The 11,992-nt window shown below is 40.2% G+C and overlaps 1 long non-coding RNA gene across 1 annotated transcript; it reads left to right on the top strand.

Moving 5' to 3' along the window:
• The first annotated feature begins 4,398 nt into the window (after positions 1-4,398).
• On the top strand, positions 4,399-11,266 carry LOC117799343. Its single transcript, XR_004622965.1, has 3 exons — positions 4,399-6,847; positions 10,148-10,219; positions 11,211-11,266. It is a non-coding gene; the product is annotated as an uncharacterized LOC117799343 (long non-coding RNA).
• The last annotated feature ends 726 nt before the right edge of the window (positions 11,267-11,992 follow it).

Genomic DNA, 11,992 nt, shown 5'->3' with positions numbered 1-11,992 from the left:
TGTTGCTTACACTGACATGATCCAAAAGCCACTGGGTCAGGAGAGACCCAGCAGTTCCCTAGAAGCTCTCTCAAATTCTTTCCCTCAGGGCCTCCATCTTTGCTTATGTCATAAATCTGTCCCAAAGTCCTCCTCAGAACTTCCCTTAAGATGGAACTGAACAGACTACACACAGTTCTGCTTCCAGTTATTTCTTATTTCCTTTCATGTGGCTTTTCAATTTTAATGTAATTAGCATTGCTGAGAAGGAGCCCCATTACCAGAGCAGCTGCACTGGGTGGACACAGTTGAGCCTTGGTTCAATTTCCTATTCCATGTGGTCAGTCTCCACATGTGTTCTTCAAGATCCAGAACATCTGGTGTCAGCCTTGATCAAGTAAGCCAACTTATTGGGACTGCGGCTAAAACCTAAATAGTGATCTGCAATAGGGGTGAGAATCCCTGTTTGCTTTGCTTTTCCCTTTGCAGCCCAGCCTTGACCTGTGGGCAGGCCCGCTGGCAGAAATGTGCTGCCAAAACTCAGAGAGAAACTCCCTAGTCTAGTCAGAGGACCAGAAGGGCCCGCTGAGTGCCAGAGAGTGTGGTAGGAATCCCCAGTGGTTTTCCTTTTTCCTCTCCCTTTTACCTCCCAGCCCAGTCCTGAGGCCAACCCCAGCTGGGGAACTGCTTTGCTGTGGCAGCACTCTGACATGTAAAACCCTGAGAGAAGAGAGAAAACCTTATGCTGTCCAGAGGAAGGGGAGAGAAAGGCCCCTGGAGGCAGAACGTGTGTGGGTTACGCCAGAGATAACAGTGCTAAAGAAGGTGATCTCCCATTCATTTTATGAACTCATAAGTCCCGGACTTATTACGAGCTGAGCATGCTCTAAACACACCCACAGGAGCTTAACAAAAGCTTCAAGAACTGAACTATGATATAAATCACTAGCCAAATCCTAGCTAGATTAAATCCAAAGTGGTACGCATCAGGTAGACCCAACCAACACAACAAAGGTGGAAACCAAACTAATGTTGGAACTGCCACCCAGAGAATAAGAGACAGAAATTATAGTTGGGCCCTAACTCCATTAATACCCATGAACATGCATACTTAAATTATTGTCATGGTCAACAACAGCATAATTACAAGGATTCAAACTACCTAAAAAAATCAAGTGCCCATAAGGGATGTGTTCTGACTGTAGTTAAGACCGGTTGATGGGTAAAAAAGTACTTCTTAAATAGTTGAGATTCTTGAAAAGAAGTAATTTGTCAAATTTTTAAGCATTAAAAGCCATTCTACAATTTATAGTTAGCAAAGAAAGGATCTACTAAAGTGAAATCAAATTTAGACTGATTGTATCAACAATTTCACAAAATCCCCGGTAGTGGGATACAAGTGAGTATCTAGCATACCTCAGAGTTAAAAGGTGACAAAACCACTAGAGGAAAAAAGAGAGATGGTTTTTCCTTAAAGATATGAGAGGCATAGAGTCATCTCTTTTCAGGGAATATCTTTCATTATGTACAATTTAATAAGCCTTAATAGGTAAGAACTTCTCAGGAATTAGTGTCTATCAAATTAAGTTATAATCTTGACCTAAGAAAATATCTTTTTTTAATTAATTAATTTATTTTTTTAAAGTTCCATGATTTACTTGCGCATAACACCCAGTGCACCATGCAATATGTGCCCTCCTTAATACCCATCACCAACCTATCCTATCCCTCCCCCGCCCAAAGCCCTCAGTTTGTTTCCCAGAGTCCATAGTCTCTCATGGTTCCTTCCCACTTCTGTTTACCCCCCCTTTCTTCTTCCCTTTCTTCTCCTACCGATCATCCTACTTCTTATGTTCCATAAAGGAGTGAAACCATATGATAATTGTCTTTCTCTGCTTGACTTATTTCGCTTAGCATTATCTCCTCCAGTCCTGTCCATGTTGCAGCAAATGTTGAGAAATTGTTGTTTTTGATGGCTGAGTAATATTCCATTGTATATATGGACCACATCTTACCTAAGAAAATATCTAAGTGCTCTACAAATTCATTAACTGGCTATACCAATGAATAATTTAGACAGAATAATTAACCCAAATTTGTCTTTTCAGGTGAAAAACTTTTACCTAAAAGTAATAATACTCCTTTCATTTAAAAATTCAAGTTAACTTTTGTTTAAAAGCCAAGTTTGGTAAGCTAATATGTGGACAGTGCCCTTCTTTTTAAAAAAAGATTTTATTTATTTATTTCAGAAAAAGAGAGAGAGAGAGCATGAGTGGGGGTGGGGGGGCGGAGGGGTGAGGGGGCAAAGGGAGAGGGGAAGCAGACTCCCCACTGGCCAGGGAGCCTGACTCAGGGCTCCATCTCAGGCCCCTGAGATCATGACCTGAGCTTCAGAGAGATGCTTAACCGACTGAGCCACCCAGGTGTGCTGTGGACAGTGCTTTTACAGGGAATTTTGGAAACTGTGTTTTTACATAATAGTCAAATTGAGAAGTATAAAGATTCCTGTTTCTTCAAAATAGTTAGAAAATAAATCATTTTGTCTACTTGTATTTAAATGTAGACTATGGGGTGCCTAGGTGGCTCAGTCGGTTAAGCATTGCCTCAGTTTTGGCTCAGGTCATGATCTCTGGGTTGCGAGATGGAGCCCTGAGTCAAGCTCTGCACTAGGCATGGAACCTGCTTAAGAGTCTCTCTCGGGGGCGCCTGGGTGGCACAGCGGTTAAGCGTCTGCCTTCAGCTCAGGGCGTGATCCTGGCGTTCCGGGATCAAGCCCCACATCAGGCTCCTCTGCTATGAGCCTGCTTCTTCCTCTCCCACTACCCCTGCTTGTGTTCCCTCTCTCGCTGGCTGTCTCTATCTCTGTCCAATAAATTAAAAAAAAAAAAATCTTTAAAAAAAAAAAAAAAAGAGTCTCTCTCTCCCTCTCCCTCTGCCTCTCCCCCTCCTCTAAAAAATAAATAAACAAATAAATAAATGCAGGCTACTGCATTTCTGAACATGCGTTATTAGTTATTTAGCAGAATAATATATTTGAAATTCTATTTGAAAATAGATTTATTCCCAGAATTTCTCTTATTTGGTGCTATTTCTCTAAGGCATTCGCTAAGGTGTTCAATGCTCCTTGACATAAAGAGAAAAGATTAGGGGCTGTACAGATAAGGTTGGGAACAGAAATCCCACATAAATCTGGGGACTCAGGCCTACTTATATCCCCCTATCCTGAATAGATGTTAAGAAGGTAGTGGGATCCCAGAATAGCAACTGCTATTCAACATCTCAGAATTTCCCCAGACCCCAGGATCAGGAGGGGCAGCATGATGACAATAGAACCCCAAAGGGGCATGGTAGTTACTAAGAGAGCAAGAAAGGCCTGAAACCTTAAAGTGACAAATGGAAAACAACATTGCTGAGTGACTGTGAGGTGAACTGGGGTCTTATTACAGTTCTATAGATGAGCCAAGTAAAGCAATAACTGCGGTTAAGTACCCCAAGGCCATACAAAGAGGAAATAGAAAAGCCAGGATTTATACCCAAGTAGGCTTCTTCAAAGCTGTGCAGTAGCATTGCACATAAGTAAAGAATAAACCAATGGAGTAGACTTAAGGAACCTAGAAAAAAAAATCCATTTATTTAGAAACTTTATTTATGACATTTCAAATTGGTAGGGGGAAAAATGGACTATTACAAAAGTTAACCTGGGCAAATTTTCATCAATATGAAAAAAAAAATTGGAGTCTTTCCAAATCATACATAATAATCAGTTACAAATGTGAATTACAAAATTATAAAATGTAAAACATGTAGGTGAATATCCTTATGACTGATATGGAGAAGGACTTCTTAAGATACAAAAGTAGTAACTCATTATTGGAAAAATTATGGTTGTAATTTCCAATGTACCGAAAGACTTTATAAAGGAAGTAGGAAAAAATACACAATCTGGAAGAAGAAATTTCAACACATGTAACTGACATCAGGTTTATATCTAAAATACATAAAGAATAATTATAAAGCGATAAGATGACAAGGAAACATGTAGCAAAATGGGAACGGACATGAACAGACTTTTGGCAGAATTGTGTCACAACGTGTACTATATTCAGAACATATAAAGAATTACTGAAAATCTAGAGGAAAATAGCAACCATGTGGAAAAATGCACAATGTGACACATAACTATTAACTATTCGAAGGCGGGAGCCATTTCATTAACTTTTCTGTTCATTGGGGGAACATAGCACAGTGCTACACAGATGGGTAGATTTTTAATTTTTTTTTAAGATTTTTATTTATTTTTTGAAAGAGAGAGTGAGCGAGCGAGAGAGAAAGCACGACAGCAGGGAGAGGGGCAGAGGGAGAGGGAGAAGCAGACTCCCCTCTGAACAGGACCCTGAGATCATGACCTGAGCCAAAGGCAGACGCTTAACCAACTGAGCCACCCAGGTGCCCCTATTTTAATAGGGAGGAAATAAACACTTGATCACTAAGAAAAATCATAGTATTAATAAGATAACAAAGCCTTTAAAGAAAGACACGAATACAAGTTAAAGAAGGGGAAAAAAGAAATGAGAGATTGAGGGTGATGGAGGGTGGATTGCTAATGGAAAAGACTGGCTCCTGATCAGCTTCATTTTGCCTCTCAGATGCTTATTCACCAATAGCAGTGATATCCAGCATCTCGAAGTCGGGTAGCTGCCAACACAAAAATGATTTTGAGCAAAGGGGGCTGTGGGGTTCTGGATCAAAGTGTCGAGTGTGATCTTTTCTTGTATTCACTCTCAGAAAGACTCAGACGATCGGGTACTAACTGTGGGAAGTGTTTAAGAATCCGAAAGTTCATAATCACAGAGGAAGAAGTGATATATCACCCGGATAAACATACGTAACCTATTAAGGTTAATATATGTGAGGTGCACCTGTTGGATCATCATGACCTGCTGTGCCCTCTCCGTGGAAATACCGTGAAGTAAACAAGCAGTTGACATTCTCTAGTGGGAGCAATAATAAGGCTTAGCTGAGCAGTCTTATTTAAACTTTAATGTTTTGATATATTTTTTTGTGTAAGTCACCCCACAGGGGAGGCCAGAAATTTCCTGACTATAAGCTTTTCCTAACTGACACCAAAGGAAACCTGGGGATCCCAGATCAATCAAAATGAGGTGACAACTATTTGATGGTGGCCATATCGGTAGGCTGCACGCATTCCGTGAGTCAGCCTCCCTCTCACTGCTAGGTTTGTTTTGTCTCTTTGTAGCATGTGGTTTGGGCTAAGGATAGCAGTTTCTGTGATCAAAGCTGACTCCTTGGGATAAAACACCCTCTGAAAATTAATCAGCCTAATTTTTTAGGAGGCTCTGGCTACTTTTAGAGAAGGGCACAACACTGGAAATTTCTAGCCTTGGCTTATCCAGAAAAAATGAATTAATCAGAAAGAGTGGGGCCACGTTGAGTGACGTTCTGTCCTGCCACCTTTCCAGACTAGACTTCTAATACGCTTGTTGCCATCCTATAATGGCTTCCTTCTTTGACATTCTGCACCATTCAGCTTGCTGCTAGTCCCCTTCTTGAATTGCCAGCCATCGTGGGAGAAAAGATTTTTAGCTCCTGTGATTGAATTTACTTCAACTACTTCCCCATCACCCTTCCTCTTGGGTACCCAGAAATGTCTTCACTCTCTCCTTATAGTTTCCTGCTACCAAATCCTCCTCTTTTCTGGGAGACCTGGCTTCGACCCACACACGTGCAACAGTACATACTCTCAGAATGTACTTTTTACTCTACCAAACAGCACTGTAAGGCACTGGCCCACCTGCCCTTTATGTTCATCTCTCCATTTCATTTCAAATTTTTTCTACGTGTTTGCTCTCTAGGTCTTTGACCTGTGTTCCTGAACACTAACATCACCTTTCCACAAGCTATTAGTGCCTGTGTGTTCGTGAGCCTGCCTTGTTTGCATTCTCTTGGATTCCCTCCTTGCTTCTGCCTCTTCTCTCCTGTCTTCTCATCCAGTCACTTATTCAATTTGCCAAACTGAGCTCCATCCTGTCCTAAGCACTGAGGACACAAACACGGATAAAGAATGGTCTCTGCCTTCGAGGAGACACATAAACAAAAATTTAATATGATGGGATCAGAGCTGTTTTAATGGTACTGCAGGGGGAAAAAAAGAAAGTCCATGCTTCAGAGTTATCTGAGAAAATTTACGGCAAGCCATTTGCACAGGGCATGATGTATGTACTTAACATATGCTGTATATTTTATTTTCCCAGGTAGATTGGCTCATGATCTTCAGTTGCTGCTTGTCTATTGGCTCCTTTCTCTTGCTCTGATCTCCACTAGCCTAAAAATAAGGAAAACCCTTTCCTACACTGCTATCTTTTTTCCCTTATCATCAGACTTCTTAAGAGGCTCTCCCCTGGCTAATTTTTCTTCTTTGCTACCTGTTCATTCTAAAAATATTTGTGATCTTGAGTGAAGTAAGAATCATCCCTGATATGTATGTTATATTTACACAGACACAATGAAATTCATTTTATAGACAAAATCTTTGTGACTGTCTATATTTGTGTGTATGTGTGTGCAATTTTAGAGATATTTGGTGAGGATGGTGGTCTGGTATTCTGGTCTACCTGATCTGGCATTCGGGGGCTTTTCCTGACCTGTTTTGCCGAAGTGCTTTCATCAAACTTTGTTCTTTTAGGATAACTTTTAGAGATGTCCAACTCCAGAATCGCCATTAGCCAGAGTCAAACCTTTGGGGAATGACCAAAGTTTATATCCTAACTTCCAAGACTGTTCTAGAAATTAGATCTCCCTCCATGAGCCAGAGAGTTGAGTAACATTTGCTGCAGAGGCATGTGGCCAGGTAAGTATAATGAGCCATGGAAATAATCTTCCATATCACATTTACCAAACGACATAGGTACTACCTCTGTATTTATTTAAAGACTTTTAAGTAAGGCTCCATTCTTGGTATTTTATGTTGCCTAATTCACAATCTTTTTTGGAACAAATGCGTATAATGTCACTGGTGATGTGTAGCCGTGTAGATAGAGCATGATTCTGGAAGTTTGTTTAGTTTTAAACTTATGATTTAAAGTGGTCATGGTGAATGGCTGAATTCAGTCACCGCTGGCATACGTCAATGTAACTAGGAAATACTTTGTTGGTGGGTTACTAAATGGTTATCCATATTCTAAAGTTCTTAGTGTCAGTTGATTAGGTAATGAACAAGCAAATGTGGTCATAATGTCTGATCTTTTTATTTCTTACTGTCCAACTTGTCACAAAACACTGAAGCGATTTTTTAAATTGCATTATTAAAGCGTCAAACATTACTAAAGTTTTATTTTTTAAATGAATGGTGTCCATAGTAATTTTGGAGCTATAATATAATAATTTCTAAAGGGAGTTTAACACTTACATGTTCAGCGTTTCATTCTAAATATTCAAATTCTGTGTTAAACATAGAATGTTTAATTATCTTTGTCATTTTTCAGAGTTAAATCAAGTAAATAAAATACAGCAACCATTTTTCTCCAGGAAGCTTAGAAAATGTTGCAGATTCAAATGCTTTGGTTTTTCCTGAAGGACGAGAGTGGTCTTTGATTTTCAGGTCAAAAATTGAGAGGGAGGGGCGCCTGGGTGGCACAGCGGTTAAGCGTCTGCCTTCAGCTCAGGGCGTGATCCCAGCGATCTGGGATCGAGCCCCACATCAGGCTCTTCTGCTATGCCTGCTTCTTCCTCTCCCACTCCCCCTGCTTGTGTTCTCTCTCTCGCTGGCTGTCTCTCTCTCTGTCGAATAAATAAATTAAAAATCTTTAAAAAAAAAAAATTGAGAGGGAGAGAAACAATCTTGCCCAGTGTTTCGAGGTGTGTGGGTAGCAAGTCTGCAAGAAGGCAAAGCCCTCCCTCTGCAAAAGAGTAAAGCTGGTTATGACTACATTAAGTTTTCTTCAATTTTCATTCCAACATTCTTCTCCTCTGAAAGCTCCCCCACTTTCGGGTCATGGGATCCTTCACTTGAATTTAGTTTCACTTCAACCTGACCATCAGAATTAGGAGTGCCAAATTCCACACTCCCTCAGGTCCTGCTCTCTACTCATCAACCCAATAATTTTTTTTAAAGAGATTTATTTATTTTATTCGAGAGAGAGCGAGCGCGCGCGCGCACGTGAGTGGGGGAGGGGTAGGAGCAAAGGGAGAGGGAGAGAATCAAGCAGACTCCCTGGTGAGCAAGAAGCCTGATGCAGTGCTCAATCCCAGGACCCTGAGAGCATGACCTGAGCCAGAATCAGGAGTCAAAGGCTTAAATGACTGAGCCACCCAGGTGCCCCAATAACCCAATAATTTTTAACCAGTGATAATAATTTCCTCTTTTAACACCTTTCCCAACTCTCCAGTCTCCATCAGTGTGGAACTAGCCAGGATTTGGAGCAAGAGGGTCTGAGTTTGAGTTTCTGAGCTCTTGAACAATTCAGACCACAGTTTCCTCATGTGTATATATATGGGGATAATAATATTGAATTCACAGAAATGTTGTAAGGATTAAACATATGTGACAACAGTTACACAAATGCTATTAATTATTAATAGCTAATATCAATTCTATTGAGAGCCTTGAATGATTCACACATTGCATAGAATTTCAGATTCAGTTGTTAGTAAATGGAGAGGATATTTTGAGATATCTATGAAGTGTCCTACCTTTCTATGAAGAAGCAAAGCTATGCTTAAAAGGCAATCAACCTCACACCCCCCAACCATGAAAATGGCTGCTATCAAACAGCATAACAGATGTTGAAGAGGATGTGAAAAAATTGGAAACCTTGTGCGCTGTTGGTGGGAATGTAAAATGGTACAACTTCTGTGGAAAATAGTATGACAGTTCCTCAAAAAATTAAAAATAGAATTATAATTTGATCTATCAACCCCACTCTTGGGTATATACTCAAAAAGACTGAAAGCAGTGACTTGAAGAGATGTTTGCACAAACATCCACGTTCATAGCAGCATTATTCTTGATAGGCAAAAGGTGAAAGTAATCCAAGTGTCCACAGATGGATGAATGGATAAATAAAATGTGGTATACGTGCACAATGGAATAATATTCTGTCATACAAAGCAAGGAAATTCTGACACATGCTACAACATGGATGAACCTTGAAGACTTTACGCTGAGAGAAATAAGACAGTCACAAAAGGGCAAATACTATATGATTCCATTTATATGCGGTACCTAGATACTCAATTCACAGAAATGGAAAGTAGAATGGAGGGGTGAGCACTGAGAACTATTGCTTCTTGTGGTGCCGGAGGCCAGGGGAAAAGGAAAATGCTAGTTACTGTTAATGGGGACAAAATTTGAGGTTCACAAAATGAGAAGAGTTTTGTGGATGGATGGTGGTGATGGTTGCACAGCAGTACGAAGGTACTCAATGTGGTTAAAATGTACGCTTAAAAATAACTAAAATGGTAGATGTTATGTTATATGTATTTTGCCAGAATTTTTTTTAAAAGGCAATCAACCAATTTGGCACATCTAAGTCCCCCATTTCTTACCTGAACAATGGTCTGTAAACAAAGTATCTAAAAAAAACCAAAGAGGGCACCTGGGTGGCTCAGTCCCTTAAGCGTCTGCCTTCAGCTCAGGTCAGGATCCCAGGGTCCTGGGATCGAGCCCTGCATCAGGCTCGCTGCTCATCAGGGAGTCTGCCTCTCCCTCTGCCCCTGCTCCTGCTCTCTCTCTCTCTCACTCTCCTGCTCTCTAATAATTAAATAAAATCTTTTCTAAAAATTTAAAAAATTTAAAAAATTTAAAAAAACAAAGCTATCCCATTAGAATTTATTATTTTAGGCAAGTTTTAAAATAAAGTCTGCAACGTATCCCATACTCTATAAAACTCAACTGCCCATAAACTTGCTTCTCACTACCTGAGGCCACCACTTATAAACTGTGCTATCTTGGGTTAGTTACTCAACCTCTCTTAGCCTTACTTAACTTGTCTGTAAAATGGAAATGCCAGTCTCTTGCCAGTCAGGGTCTTGTGAAGATTACAGTAAATGATAGATGCAAAGAGCTTCGTGGGCATATGGCACAGTCAGTTCTCTATATCTTACCTTGTACAGATAAATTTGTTGAAACGGGAATTAATTATACTTTCAGGGTCACGATCAACAAAGAGGGTCACAGATACGTATGGAAGAAAGGATGATGATCTCATTCTTTTTCTTGAAGGTAATGGGGACTTTGTGGCTTTGTAGCATCAGATGAACATTTAGGCATCAATTTCTTTTTGGCACCACAAGGAGCGATAGTTTTTAGTGCTCACCCCTCCAGCTCAGCTGCTCATCCACAGTCGGCACTGTTTCCACCAATGGGCAGATCCACCCACAGCAAAGGCTAGAATGATTTGCTCTAATTTGCTCTGCCTGAGAGATGTCCCTGAATATGTTTTTAAGCTTCAAAGCCTGTACCCTCAGAGGAGTAAAAACCACATATTTGATGGACTTGGGGTGGAAAAGATGTTTTGCATCTGTAAACATTGAACATTTATTTCCAAAGGTGGATCCTGTCCTTTTTTTTTATTTTTATTTTTTTAATATTTGCTTTCCTGGTTTTCCTGCTTTTCAGAGCTATCCTGCATAGAATCCACTGCTCCCATTACACTAATTAGCAATGTAAATATTTTAACAAACTCTGGGGGATTACATTACCTCAGCTTTAAGCAAATGTATAATTTAACACGAGCAGGACAACTTGCATCACCCCATCATTTGAGGCTTCTCAGCCGTGAATTCATCCTATGATAAAGAATTTTGCAGTTTTGAAATCAGAGATGAGTTCGTCACGTAGAAGATAAGGCTGTGCCTTCATTTCAGCTTTAGGAACTTTCGGAAAAGAATGCACATTGGGATTTTTATTGGTGTTGCTTCAGTCAAAGAGAATAAAATATACGCATCCTGAACCCTTGGCCTGTTAATTATTATAATCATAGCGAAAGATAATTATATTGCTGATCAGGAAAAGTTCACCCTGAGCCATGTTTGCCTAAAATCTCTAGCTCATGGTCCTTAAATGACACTTACATAATCCCTCTGTGCCCTTCCCATTGTGTTGAGGGAGGCTTGTTTTGGAGTGGGATATGCAAAATTTATTTTTTCTGTTGACTTTTCCATTCCCTCCTCTTTTTCTTCTCTTTCTGCTCTTGTGCTGACGACCCCCAAAGTGCAGTGTTTTTGAAAGAGGCAGCCCACGGAATGGGAGAAGATATTTGCAAATGACACTACAGATAAAAGACTGGTATCCAAGGTCTACAAAGAACTTCTCAAACTCAATACACGAGAAACAAATAATCAAATTAAAAAATGGGCAGAAGATATGAACAGACACTTTTCCAATGAAGACATACAAATGGCTAACAGACACATGAAAAAAGTTCAAAATCATTAGCCATCAGGGAAAGTCATATCCAAACCACATTGAGATACCACCTTACGCCAATTAGAATGGCAAAAATTGACCAGACAAGAAACAACAAATGTTGGAGAGGATGTGGAGAAAGGGGATCCCTCTTACACTGTTGGTGGGAATGTAAGTTGATATAGCCACTTTGGAAAACAGTGTGGAAGTCCCTTAAAAAGTTAAAAATAGAGCTGCCCTATGATCCAGCAATTGCACTACTGTGTATTTACCCCAAAGACGACGTGAAGAGAAGGGCCATATGCACCCCAATGTTCATAGCAGCATTGTCCACAATAGCTGAATTGTGGAAGGAGCCAAGATGCCCTTCAACAGATGGCTGGATTAAGAAGATGTGGTCCATATATACAATGGAATATTACTCAGGCATCAGAAAGGAGGATTACCCACCATTTGCAGCAACATGGACGGGACTGGAGGAGATTATGCTAAGTGAAAAAAGTCAAGCAGAGAAAGACAATTATCATATGGTTTCACTCATTTATGGAACATAAGAAATTGCAGTGAGATCGGTAGGAGAAGGGAAGA

The sequence above is a fragment of the Ailuropoda melanoleuca genome, unplaced genomic scaffold, assembly GCF_002007445.2.
Source record: "Ailuropoda melanoleuca isolate Jingjing unplaced genomic scaffold, ASM200744v2 unplaced-scaffold4755, whole genome shotgun sequence".
NCBI classification, from domain to species: domain Eukaryota; kingdom Metazoa; phylum Chordata; class Mammalia; order Carnivora; family Ursidae; genus Ailuropoda; species Ailuropoda melanoleuca.
The sequence above is the reverse complement of the archived record's forward strand: the minus strand, read 5'-3'. Positions and strand labels throughout refer to the sequence as shown.